Here is an 11,802-nt window from a genome sequence, read left to right on the forward strand (position 1 = left end):
GCTGCTCAACTCATGTCAGCCTACAAGGAAGAAAATAATGCTGGTGCTGCTGCTGTTGATGGTGATGGTGTTGATGATGCTGGTGCTGATGGGGATGATGGTAGTGCTGCTGGTGCTGGTGCTGCTGGTAATAATAACGATAATGATGTTTCTGCTGCTGCTGCTGATGATGATGACGATGATGATGACCACAACGCCGATGATGAGGAGAAGGAAGAGAAAGAGGAGCTATAGACACAAGGTGAAGACTGGATTTTACATCAAAATAGACCCAATACACTCAGGAAGGGCCACCTGTCTCTACAACTTCAGGGAAAGGTGCAGTCTCAAATGAGGCCCAGATCTGATTCCAAGTTAAATTCATAAAAGCTTAAGAAGTCCTACATCTTCCTGAAGCTTCACCAAAAGCTGTGGATCCAGAAGGGGATCAGATTTGACTTTGGGTTAGTCTCACTGATGTGTAGAAAGTTCCACATTCTGTAGCATCTTCAACCTAAGCTTCAGACATGTGGTGGGAACAGGATCTCATTATGAGTGAGAACCACCAGTGTGTGGAGAGTGGTGGCTGGTGTTCCACAGCACATGGAAAAGCTGTGACCCAGGAAAAAAGGCACAAATTGGCATAGGAAAATATCTCACAGGAACACTCAAGATAGAGCTTAAATGAAATAGAAACTTAGAATTTAATGATATCATAAATCAAATGGACATAATAGATACCTACATAGCATTCCACCCAAACACCAAAAGCAGTCTTAGTTATGGTTAATATTGCTGTAATAAAATACCATGACCAAAAGATACTTGGAGAAGAAAGTGTTTATTTTATCACAGTTCATCATGAGAAGTAGTGAAGGTAGGAACACATGTAGTACAGGAACCTGGAGGCAGGAGCTGATATCGAGGCCATGGAGAAGTGGCTTGCTCATCCTTCTTTCTTAAAGAACCCTGTAGTGAGATAGTCCTTCTGCACTGACCACGCCCATTGGGGGTGGAGCCATGGGCGGAAGTGACCTGTGGAAGAAGGTCGGAGAGCCAGAACCCAGGACCATCAGTCCAAGGAAGGCAGCATCCACAATGGGCTGAGTTCTTCCCATCAACCACTAATTAAGAAAATGCCCACTTTCTTAGGGAGGCATTTTCTCAATCAATGGTCCCTCCTTTCAGATAACTCTAGCTTATGTCAAGTTGACATAAAATTAGCCAACACAAGAATACACGTTTGGTTTTTTTTTTTTTTCTTTTTATTATTGAGATGGGGTCTTTCTATGTAGTAGTCCTGGATGTCTTGGAATTGGATATTTATACCAAGTTGGAACTCCCTGAGATCCACCAACCTTGCCTCCCAAGTGCTGGGATTAAAAGCATGCATCACCATGCCCAACCTAAGAACACACATTCTTTTCAGCAGCTCATGGAGTTTTGTCCAACTGAACATGTGTTAAGATACAAAGCAAGTCTCAAAAAATTATGAAAATTGAAATCACATCCTCTGATCACAACGGAATAAAGGTGAATGTCAACATTACAGAAAATAAAAAAAAACACAGGAAAACTAAAAATTATACTGCTAAATGATAATTCAATCAAAGAAGAAGTAAAATAAAATTTAAAATTCCTATAATTGAGTGAAAGTGTAAAAAAAAAGAACAAAGAAACTGGAATCCACGTAACCATTGAAGGCAATTCCAAGATGTACTTTTATAGCACTAAATGCCTACATCAGAGAACTGAGAGTTCTCTAATTAATCACTTAATGATGTGCCATAAAGCTTTGTAAAACTAGGAACAAACAATACTCCAAGTCAGTAGACAGAAAGAAATAACCAAATTCAGGGATGAAATAAGATCTTCACCAACCCCACATCTGACAGAGGGCTGATCTCCAAAATATACAAGGAACTCAAGAAACTAGTCACCAAAACGCCAAATAACCCTATTGAAAAGTGGGATACAGAATTGAATAGAGTATTTTTAATAGAGGAATCCAAAATGGCTGAAAGACACTTAAGAAAGTGCTCAACATCCTTAGCCATTAGGGAAATGAAAATCAAGGCAGCTCTAAGATACCATCTTACTCCTATCAGAATGGCCAAAACAAAAAACAATGATGACAGTTTATAGTGGAAAGGATATGGAGAGAGGGGAACACTCCTCCATTGCTGGTGTGAGTGCAAACTTGTACAGCCATTTTGGAGATCAGTATGTTGGTTCCTCAGGAAAATGGGAGGATCCAGCAATTCCCCTCTTGGGCATATACCCAAAAGATGCACATCCATGCAACAAAGACATCTGTTCAACTGTTTCTAGCAGCATTATTTATAATAGCTAGAACCTGTAAGCAACCTAGATGTCCCTCAATGGAAGAATGGATAAAGAAGATGTGATACATTTACACAATGGAATACAACTCAGTGGAAAAAACAAACTAACAAAAAAACAAAAAACAATGGAATCTTGAAATTCAAAGGCAAATGGATGGAATTAGAAGAAACCATACTGAATGAGGTAACCCAGTCTCACACACACACACACACACACACACACACACACACACACACACCACCACCACCACCACCACCACACACAAATGAACATGGTAGGTAGGTATTCACTCATATATGGGTTTTAGACATAGAGCAAAGGAACACCAGCATACAATTCACACCACAAGAGAAACTAGGAAAAAAGGAGGACCCTAAAAGAGACATACATGGTCCCCCACAGAAGGACAAGATCTCCTGAGCATATTGGGAGATGGGTGGGGCAGTGAGAAGAGAGGGAGGTAGGAGAAAGAGAAGGGGAGAAGAATGGAGAGGAGAACATGAAGGAGCAGAAATATTGAGTCAGGGGAGAAATAGAGGCGAGCAAGAAAAGAAAGACCATAATAGAGGGAACCATTATAGGTTTGAAGAGAAATCTGGCACTAGGGAAATGTCCAGGGACCTACGAGGATGATCCCAACTAACAATCTGAGCAATAATGGAGAGTCTACCTAAAATGCCCTTCCCTGATAATGAGATTGATGACTACCTTATATGCCATCCTAGAACCCTCATTTACTAGCTGATGGAAATAGAAACAGATACCCACAGCTAAACACTGAGCTGAACTCCTAAAATCCAGTTGCAGAGAGGGAGAAGTGATGGACAAAGGGGTCAAGACCAGGCTGCAGAAACCCACAGAGACAGATGACCTGAACAAGGGGGAGTTCATGACCCCAGACTGATAGCTGGGAAACCAGCATAGGACTGACCCAGACTCCCTGAACATGGGTCTTAGTTAGAAGGCCTGGACAGTCTATGGAACCTCTGACAGTGAAACTAGGATGTATCCCTTGTGCACAAAAGGACTTTGGGATCACATTCCCCATGGAGGGATACTCCCTAGAGACACTAGGGAGGTCCTAGGCCCTACCCCAAATGACTTCACTGATTTTGATGATCCCTCCTGGAAGGCCTCACCCTCCCTGGAGAGTGGATGCAGAATGGGGCAGAGAGGGGGCATGGGAGGATAGGAGGGAAAGGGAACTGGGATTAATATGTTAAATAAGAAAAAATATAAAAGAAATGAACAATTACAGATAATCAATGAAATGATGAATAGGTTCTTTGGAGATTAACAAGACTGACAAACCTTTAGTCAAATTAACCAAAAGAAAGAAGAAAAGGATCCAGATTAATAAAATTAAATAGGAACTGTTACAGAAGACACTGAGTAAATGACAAGAATCTTTAGGACATAGTGTGAAAATTCTGTTCCACTAAATTGGAAACTCTAAATGAAACAAATGGATGTCTTGATGCATACAACTCACTAAATTTAAATCAAGATGAAGAAAATAATCTAAACAAACCCATAATTCTAATTAGAAACAGCAATTAAAAAGTCTCACACATGAAGGACTAACATGAAAACTCCTCAAATTACTCCTTAAAATAAGAAAGGAAGGAACAACTCCAAATTATTTTTACAAAGCTGGTATTAATTTGATACAAAACTAGACAAAGATGGACACACACACACACACACACACAGAGGGGAGAGAGAGAATTATCAGCTGATCTCTGTGATGAACATAGATGCAGAATTTCTCAAAAAAAAAATGTTTGCAAACCTAACTCAACAATGTATCAAAATGATCATCCACCATGATCAAGTCAGTTTTATTCCAGAGAGACAAAAATATGTCATTAGGAATAATGTCATTGGGCTGGAGAGATGGCTCAGCTGTTAAAGGCTAGTCTCACAACCAAAAACATAGGAATAATGTCATTTGATAGGAGATGTCATTCTGTATATGTTTCTCATACTGGTTAATGAATAAAGCACTGTTGGCCAATAGGAAAGGAAGATAGGAGGGACTAGGAGACAAGGAGGAAATAGGAAGGAGGAAAGAGGGGTCAACATGGAGAGTCTGGAGAGACTAGAACCGCCTCTCGCTGGTAAGGCCACGTGGAAATACATAGAAATGGGTTAATAATTAACACAGAGCTAGCTGATTAGAAACTAGTAACTGGCCAACAGAATTATATCATATATATCATATCTCTGTGTGTTATTTGGGGCTGGCACAGCGGCGGGAAAGACTTGGCGGCGGGCGGAAAAATCATACTCCTTACAGTCATTGCTGCATCTATTTAGAAGAATTGTAGTAGCTTTTCCCAAAGGGCCCATAAGCTATCTAGTCTCAGGTTCTTGACCTCACTAACACTGTCAAATGCATGATCCATAACATGGATCATACCTTAAATCCAATAAAAGTGGGGTGGTTACTCATAATATTTGTGCTACTATGTAGTCATAGACAGCTGCATCAGGCAACCCTCATTCAGTATATGATAATTAACACAGACCCACAGATGCACAGTGTATAGACACTGAGAGTCCTGGGACACCCAGTCTTAAATGGAAGGTCTTTATCACATTCAAAACATGGGATCCACATGGAAGAGGAGGTGGAAAGGTTATAAGAGTCAAAGCTGATGGATATCTCCAGGAAGAGGCATCTTCCAGATACAACAGGAGAGATGTCCATATGAACTCACAGGGATTATCATAGCATGTGCTGAGGATGGGAAGTGGACACAAAATCCCACCCTCACTAAGAATCTATTTCTAGTAGATAGTCACTGGGAGAAGGAAAAACCAGTTTTCTCCAATGGAGTGACACTGGGTATACCAACCACATTCCAAGACATGCTCCTGCATCAGGAGTAGATGGCAACATAGAACAGACTCTGTGTGTGGTTTTGTTGCTGTTTTTGATTATTTTGTGACTTTTGTCTTCTTTGATTTTGTTTTGTTAAAGTCGTGTTTTGTTTTGTCCACAGTGAATAGCATCAATCCAAAAAACATCAAGAAATAATACAGGGAATGATTAGGGGGTGGATGAGATACTTGATCTGAATTCTCAACTATCCCGTCCTAGATTCTTCTTCTTCTTGTTGTTCTTCTTGTTCTTGTTCTTGTTCTTGTTCTTGTTCTTGGTCTTCTTCTTCTTCTTCTTCTTCTTCTTCTTCTTCTTCTTCTTCTTCTTCTTGTTCTTCTTCTTCTTTAAAAATGCTTTACAGAGGAACTTAACTGCTTATATTAATAGTGAAGAAATATCTATAATGACTGAGAGGATCTCCCAAAAGAATAAAGCCTCCTATACCAAATGCTGGTCTTTTCTCTGCCATCAAAAATAGCAGTGTATTATCCAGAGGGTATTTTATTTGTAGTTTGTTGTATAAGTAATTGAATGCAGGGCATGTTGTGGTGATAGCAGGTTTACATAGCATTTCTTCCTTCCCCTTCCCTTTGTCGCTGTGCTTTGTAATCTCAGTGTTCATATGAGTATGAACTTGATTTGCTCTTCCAGAATAAAGAAGTTATTAACTGAATAGAAGAAATAGAAAGATGAAGTTGGGTACGTGGAGAAGGAGAAAGAATACAATCGGAATATGTTACATAATAACTTTTAAAGTAATGAAATTTAATAAAAATTTTTAATATTTGAAGACTAATAAATGGCAGCTGAATGAAAAATCATTAAACATAATCTACCACATAGATATTATCAAGGATAGGCACCACAAATCACCTCATTAGATGCAGAAAACACCTTTGACAAAATTCAACATCCTTCCATGATAAAAAAAAAAACCCTGGAGACACTAGGGATGGAGGCAATATACCTAAACATAATTAGGCAGTATACAACAAACCCAGAGTAAATAGAACCCTAATGGATAAAAAATTTAAAACATCTCCACTAAAATCAGATAACATGTTAAGGATGCCACAATATACAGACTTAACACAAAAGTCAGTACCTTCTTTTATACAGGTGTACAGAAAAACAAATCAAGACATCAACCTAATTCACAATCACCTCAAAAAAATCTTAGAATACATCTAACCAAAGAAGCAAAATACATGTACAATGAAAACTTTAATGCTGTAAAAAGGAATTGGAGAAGATGCCAGGAGAGGGAAAGACCTCTAATGCTCCTGGATTGGTATGATAAATTCAGTGTAATCCCCATCAAAATTCTGTTGCAATTCTTCTTAGAATGGAAAACTACTGCTGTAGAAACATTCTAAAATATATTCATATGAACATCCAAAACAAGTTTAAATGGAGCTACTCTATAATGGGTTAATGGAGCCCTACTAGCCCTACATGTTAACAAATAAAAAGCTAAGTACCAGTAATGGGCTAACTTTCCTGGAGCTGTTGGTCAGTGCAATCTCATAGAGCCCCTAAATATCACAGGCTATTTGCAATGTTCTTGATTACTGTGACCCCCCTTGAGCCACACTGATGACCAGACCCCTCCCCTGAGAACCTCTAACTGCCAGGTTTTCCCCCACAGAATACTGTAACTGCCCTAACTGCTAGGCCCTGGCCCCAACTCTACAGAATAGAAAGCCCAATCTCAGGATGTGAAATCCCACCAATATACACCCTGAAAAGTTCCACCCTCTTCCCTAGAAAATCTACATAAGCCATCTCTCCTGTACTCTATATAAGCCCTCTCTGCTGTTTCTTGCCCAAGTAGAGGCAGCCACCCTTCTGGTTTTTTCTTTCCCAATAAATCTCTGTGTGAGGTTAGCTGCAAAGTGTGACTTTGTGGTATTCCTCGGCTCTAAGATGCCAGGATCCCTTTCCACCTAAGCTGTAATGCCTAGAGTTATCACCACCACCTGCCAAGAACTTGATGATAAGACCCTATTTGTGAGACATACAACTTGGAGAAATCAAACTTATACTCCCTGGAAGATTCACCTTCTAGGGATCAGGTTTGATTGCATAAGAAGGTGCTATAAATGAATGCTAGCAGGGGAGAAAAGTAGTCATCTACCTCACCCAGCTGTGAATTCTGAGCGCTTCAGTTATGGATGTCCTAAAAAGACATGTCCACTGGCATAATAGCACAAATATCATAGGAGTCACCAATGATTTCCTGAGTAGATTTCATGCCTACTCCACAAGTAGGCATCTGGACCAAAGTGGCACCATTATTGGGAACAATCACCTATGACTAGATACATCATAGACCTAGAGGAGAACCTAATAGTCTGATTCTGCTAAATGGACATAGTATTATATTTATAGATTAGTGCATCTTTCAATACTTATTGGAGAAGCTTCTTTTATAGATAGTGTTAACACAGAGAAATACAACAGGTAAACATGCAAAGAATAAGAGTCTGTTGTTCTCAGATCTATATCATACCCCCACTGAAGGCTCAGGGATCATCAGCAAGGAAGGGGCAGAAAGATTGTAGCAGTCACAGGTAGTGAATGTCTGCAGCAAACATCCTTTGCTCAACACGAGAGAACTGTCGCACATATGAACTTGAACAACTATGACTGCATGCAAGGACTGAGTCTGCTAAAATCCCATCTTAGACAGAGGAGTGTATCATGAAGTCCCAAAGCTGTCTGAGAATGTATGTGCAATTGATGGCTGCCAAGGGAAGGAGAGTGAAGATGTATTTAGGGAGTCCTTCCGACCATAACCAAAGAGACCCAGTATCTGTTCCAAGCCCACATGCAACTTCCAAGCCCTGCCCCAAAGGGACAGGTCCCTCAAAGACTGTTGTCTGAAAGAATTCTCTCAACAGGAGAGTTTTTTTTTCTTCAGGGATGTGGTCCCTGAGAAGCTACCCAGGTTCTGGTAGACAGTCCTAAACCCATGCATATACGGCTAAGCACTAAATGGAGTCAATGGCTTTTGAAAAGCAAAGATAGCAAATGAAGCAGGAAGTGAAGAGTGGTGGGAGGAGAAAGAGGGGAATTGTAAGGGAAGGAATGGTGGACTTGATTAAAACACAGTATATGCATTGTTTCATTAAAGGGAGAAGAAGAATAAAGAGTAAAAACAGAGGAAGATGAAAAGAAGAAAGAGGAAGAGACAAATTAAGAGAAAAGGGAGTGACAAATTATTTCTGTGTATGTGCCCAATGACACACTTCCTCCAAGGAGGTCCCACCTCATAGCAACCCATTCATCAAAAAAAATGAATCAATGCAGTAACATATTTATCAAATTAAAGTCCCTATTATCTAATCACTGATATAAGAAGCACCTCTTATCACACATGGCAAATCAATACCAGCCTTCAATACAGGCTTCTTTGGAGGATGTTGTATATCTGAAAAATAAAACCTCAAGCAAAAGTTTTCTAAGGGAGCTAAGGTTGACAGATGAGTCATAAAGGAAGAAATAGAGCTTCAGAGGACAGTGTGTATGATGGCCACCTGCTGCTCAATGTCTTTGTCATCATTTTTCTGTATTAGTTTCCCTTTCTATTTCAATATTTTTGGGACAACTTGTCCTAGTTTGGCTTCCTGTTGCTATGGTAAAATGTCACCCAAAAGCAACTTGCTGGGGAAAGGGGTCCTTTTGGATCACAGTTCCATGTCACAGTCCATCAGAGCAAGGAAGTCACAGTGGCATGAGCTTTCAGAGATTGGCTTCATTACATCTGTTCCATAATCAGGAACTGAATCATGAGCACATAAATGGTAATAGTCAGCTTATTTTTCTACTCTTTCACAGATCAGAACCCTCTGCTTAGGGAATGGTGTCACTCATAGTGGGTGGGTCTTCACACATCAAGTAAGGCAATCAAGACAGTCAAGAACCAAGACACAAGCCAACCTGATCTAAACTCTCCTTTGTTGAGTCTATTCTCTGGTGATTCTAGATTATGTCAAGTTGATAGTTAAGACTAACACAATTGATCTTCCTCTACAATTCTCCAGACACATTTGTTATTTCTCTGTAAGTTAAATATTATTCTACTCTATGTGTGTGCAGTTCAATGTATGCACACATGTACCAGTGCTTGCTCAGGGAGACACACAGAGGATGTCCCACATTTTCCACCTTTTTCTCTTGAGATTTGGTCTCCAACTAAACTTTAAGATGTGTTGGCATCAAACAAGACCCAGTCATCCTCCTTTCACCACACACACACACACACACACACACACACACACACACACACACACAGTGATGGATTACAGATATGGCTCCACCCTTCATGGAAACTCAGATCCGCTCTTACCTCCTGAGGTAACTCCCTGACCCCTATTACAGGACTTGAAAAGATCAAGATCAGAAGGCCCCTGGCCTGCTCTCTGATGTGATCTGAAGTCCATTACTGGTTCTGAGATCTGACTAAGCAATCTTGTGACCATAGCTTATCTATTTCCCTTTCCTGTAATGCTGCACACCAGAGGTTAGAATGTCTGCCCCTCATAGGCAACTTTCTTTAGAATATACAATCTTGGTGAAAGGGAGAGACAAGGAATTGTTTTCAAAGGTCAATTTGCAAAAATTGCAAAAAGATCTAAAGTAGAATAGTGTAATGCATGATGGCATTGCTGTCGTCCGAGCTATACAGGTGACAGACACAAGTTAGTTGTCCAACTCTGGTGTGTTAGGTTTTGTTTTTTGCCTTGTTATAATTTATGTTTTACTTTATTATTATCCCTTAGAATCCTGTTTGTTTTCCAATGAGAGAAAGAGGGTGTGGATCCATATGAGAAGGGAGCAGAAACTTGTAATCAGGATATATTGTATTTTAAAAAAAAAAAACATTTTAATAGCAAGAGTAAGGGTATGGTAGGATACAACTTTAATCCCAGAACTTGGGAGGGAGGGGCAGTCTGATTTGTCAGTTAGAGGCTAGCCTGGACAACATACCAAGTTCCAGGCCATCAAGAGCTACATAGTAAGACCTTGTCTCAAACACAATAAATAAAAGAGGATAGAGAATTGTAGCATGGTGAAAGGGTAGAGAAAACTGTCAGGATTTTGAGAGAAGAGTGGCAGATGGATTGGATAAAATCATTAATTAAGGTATTTATGTTTGACTGAGTGATGCATGCACATGAATGTTCAGGTGTATGCACTACATGCACACCCAGGCGTCAGAGGAAAACCTCATGTCTTCTCTGGTATTGCTTTCTGCCTTACTGACCTGAGGCAGGGTCTCTCACTGAACTGAAAGCACACCATTTGAGCTGGTCTGCCTAGCCATCAGGCTTTCATGATTCTTCTGTCTCTGCCTCCCTCTATCTTGTTGTGGTCACAGGTGCATATAGTCGTTCCTGGCTTTGTATGTGGACGCTAGGGATCCTTACTCAGGTTCCTATTCTTGGACATCAAGCACTCTTACATATTGAGCTATATTCCTAGCTTAAATGAAATTTCTACAATTGATAAAGGAATGATTTCTTTGTTTCCAACAAAGAACAGCTAATTGACTAAATTGTCCTACTGTAGGGGTTGCCCATATATATTCTTCCCAAATACATAAACATCCTTCCTTATATCTTTGATTATCTGGTAAAATTCAGAGAGACTCTGAAATGGCTATGTTTTTTCCCCCAGTTGGAAAGGGCATTTATTTTCACAAGATATAGGATAATGAATCGCTTTCTGAATTCAATAGCCAGGATTATCTGTGGCAAAACAGCACTTTGCTTTCCTCTAGATAAGATCTCTGGGAACTATAGTAAAAGGGTATTTTAAAAATAACATAATTTTGGAAATTGGAAGTAAAGCTATCCAAACTGATGCTTGCCTCAAATTAATTATTGAATATAACATCAATTTATTAGAAAGAATGTGAGTTATCACACACAGTTTGTTAACTAACATGTGATTCTTGTTGCCATCAAACAATCAAAGAAGCTTATACATGCTCTCTATATCTCCCAGTAAGCAATGACACAGGAATGACCACTTTTAATTGTCAACTTGAGCCAATCTACAATCACCTGAGGAGACAGTCTTAAGGATATCTTGACCAGATTAGCCAGTGTATAACCACGTGAATTGTCTTGATTAGAAGTATTAACCAACAAGGGAATACCCAGTCCACTGTGTCACCATTCCTTATATGGCTGAGTAATCACACATGTGCTCATTCTCTTTCAATTCTTGACTGTTGATGGAAGCTTCTGTCTCATCCAGTCCTGCAGCTGTTCAGACTCAAATAAACACGCAGAAGCTTATATTGATTATAAACTGCTTGACCTATTGCTCAGGCTTCTTAATGGCTAGCTCTCTCTTATTAACCAATTCCTTTTAATCTCTGTTATCTCCACATGGTCTTAGCTTACCAGTGATGCCCAGACTTCTTTCTTCCTTGACAGCTACATGCTATCTCCCTGACTCTGCCTACAACCTTTCTGTCAAGCGCTATCGCCTTGCCTGCAAGAACGACAGGATTCTTCTGCAGCTATTTCTGTTTCTGTTAAAAATGGACTGTTTCTGGTAAAAAATGGACACCCTAA

This window comes from Phodopus roborovskii, unplaced genomic scaffold (genome assembly GCF_943737965.1).
Source record: "Phodopus roborovskii unplaced genomic scaffold, PHOROB, whole genome shotgun sequence".
Lineage (NCBI taxonomy): Eukaryota > Metazoa > Chordata > Mammalia > Rodentia > Cricetidae > Phodopus > Phodopus roborovskii.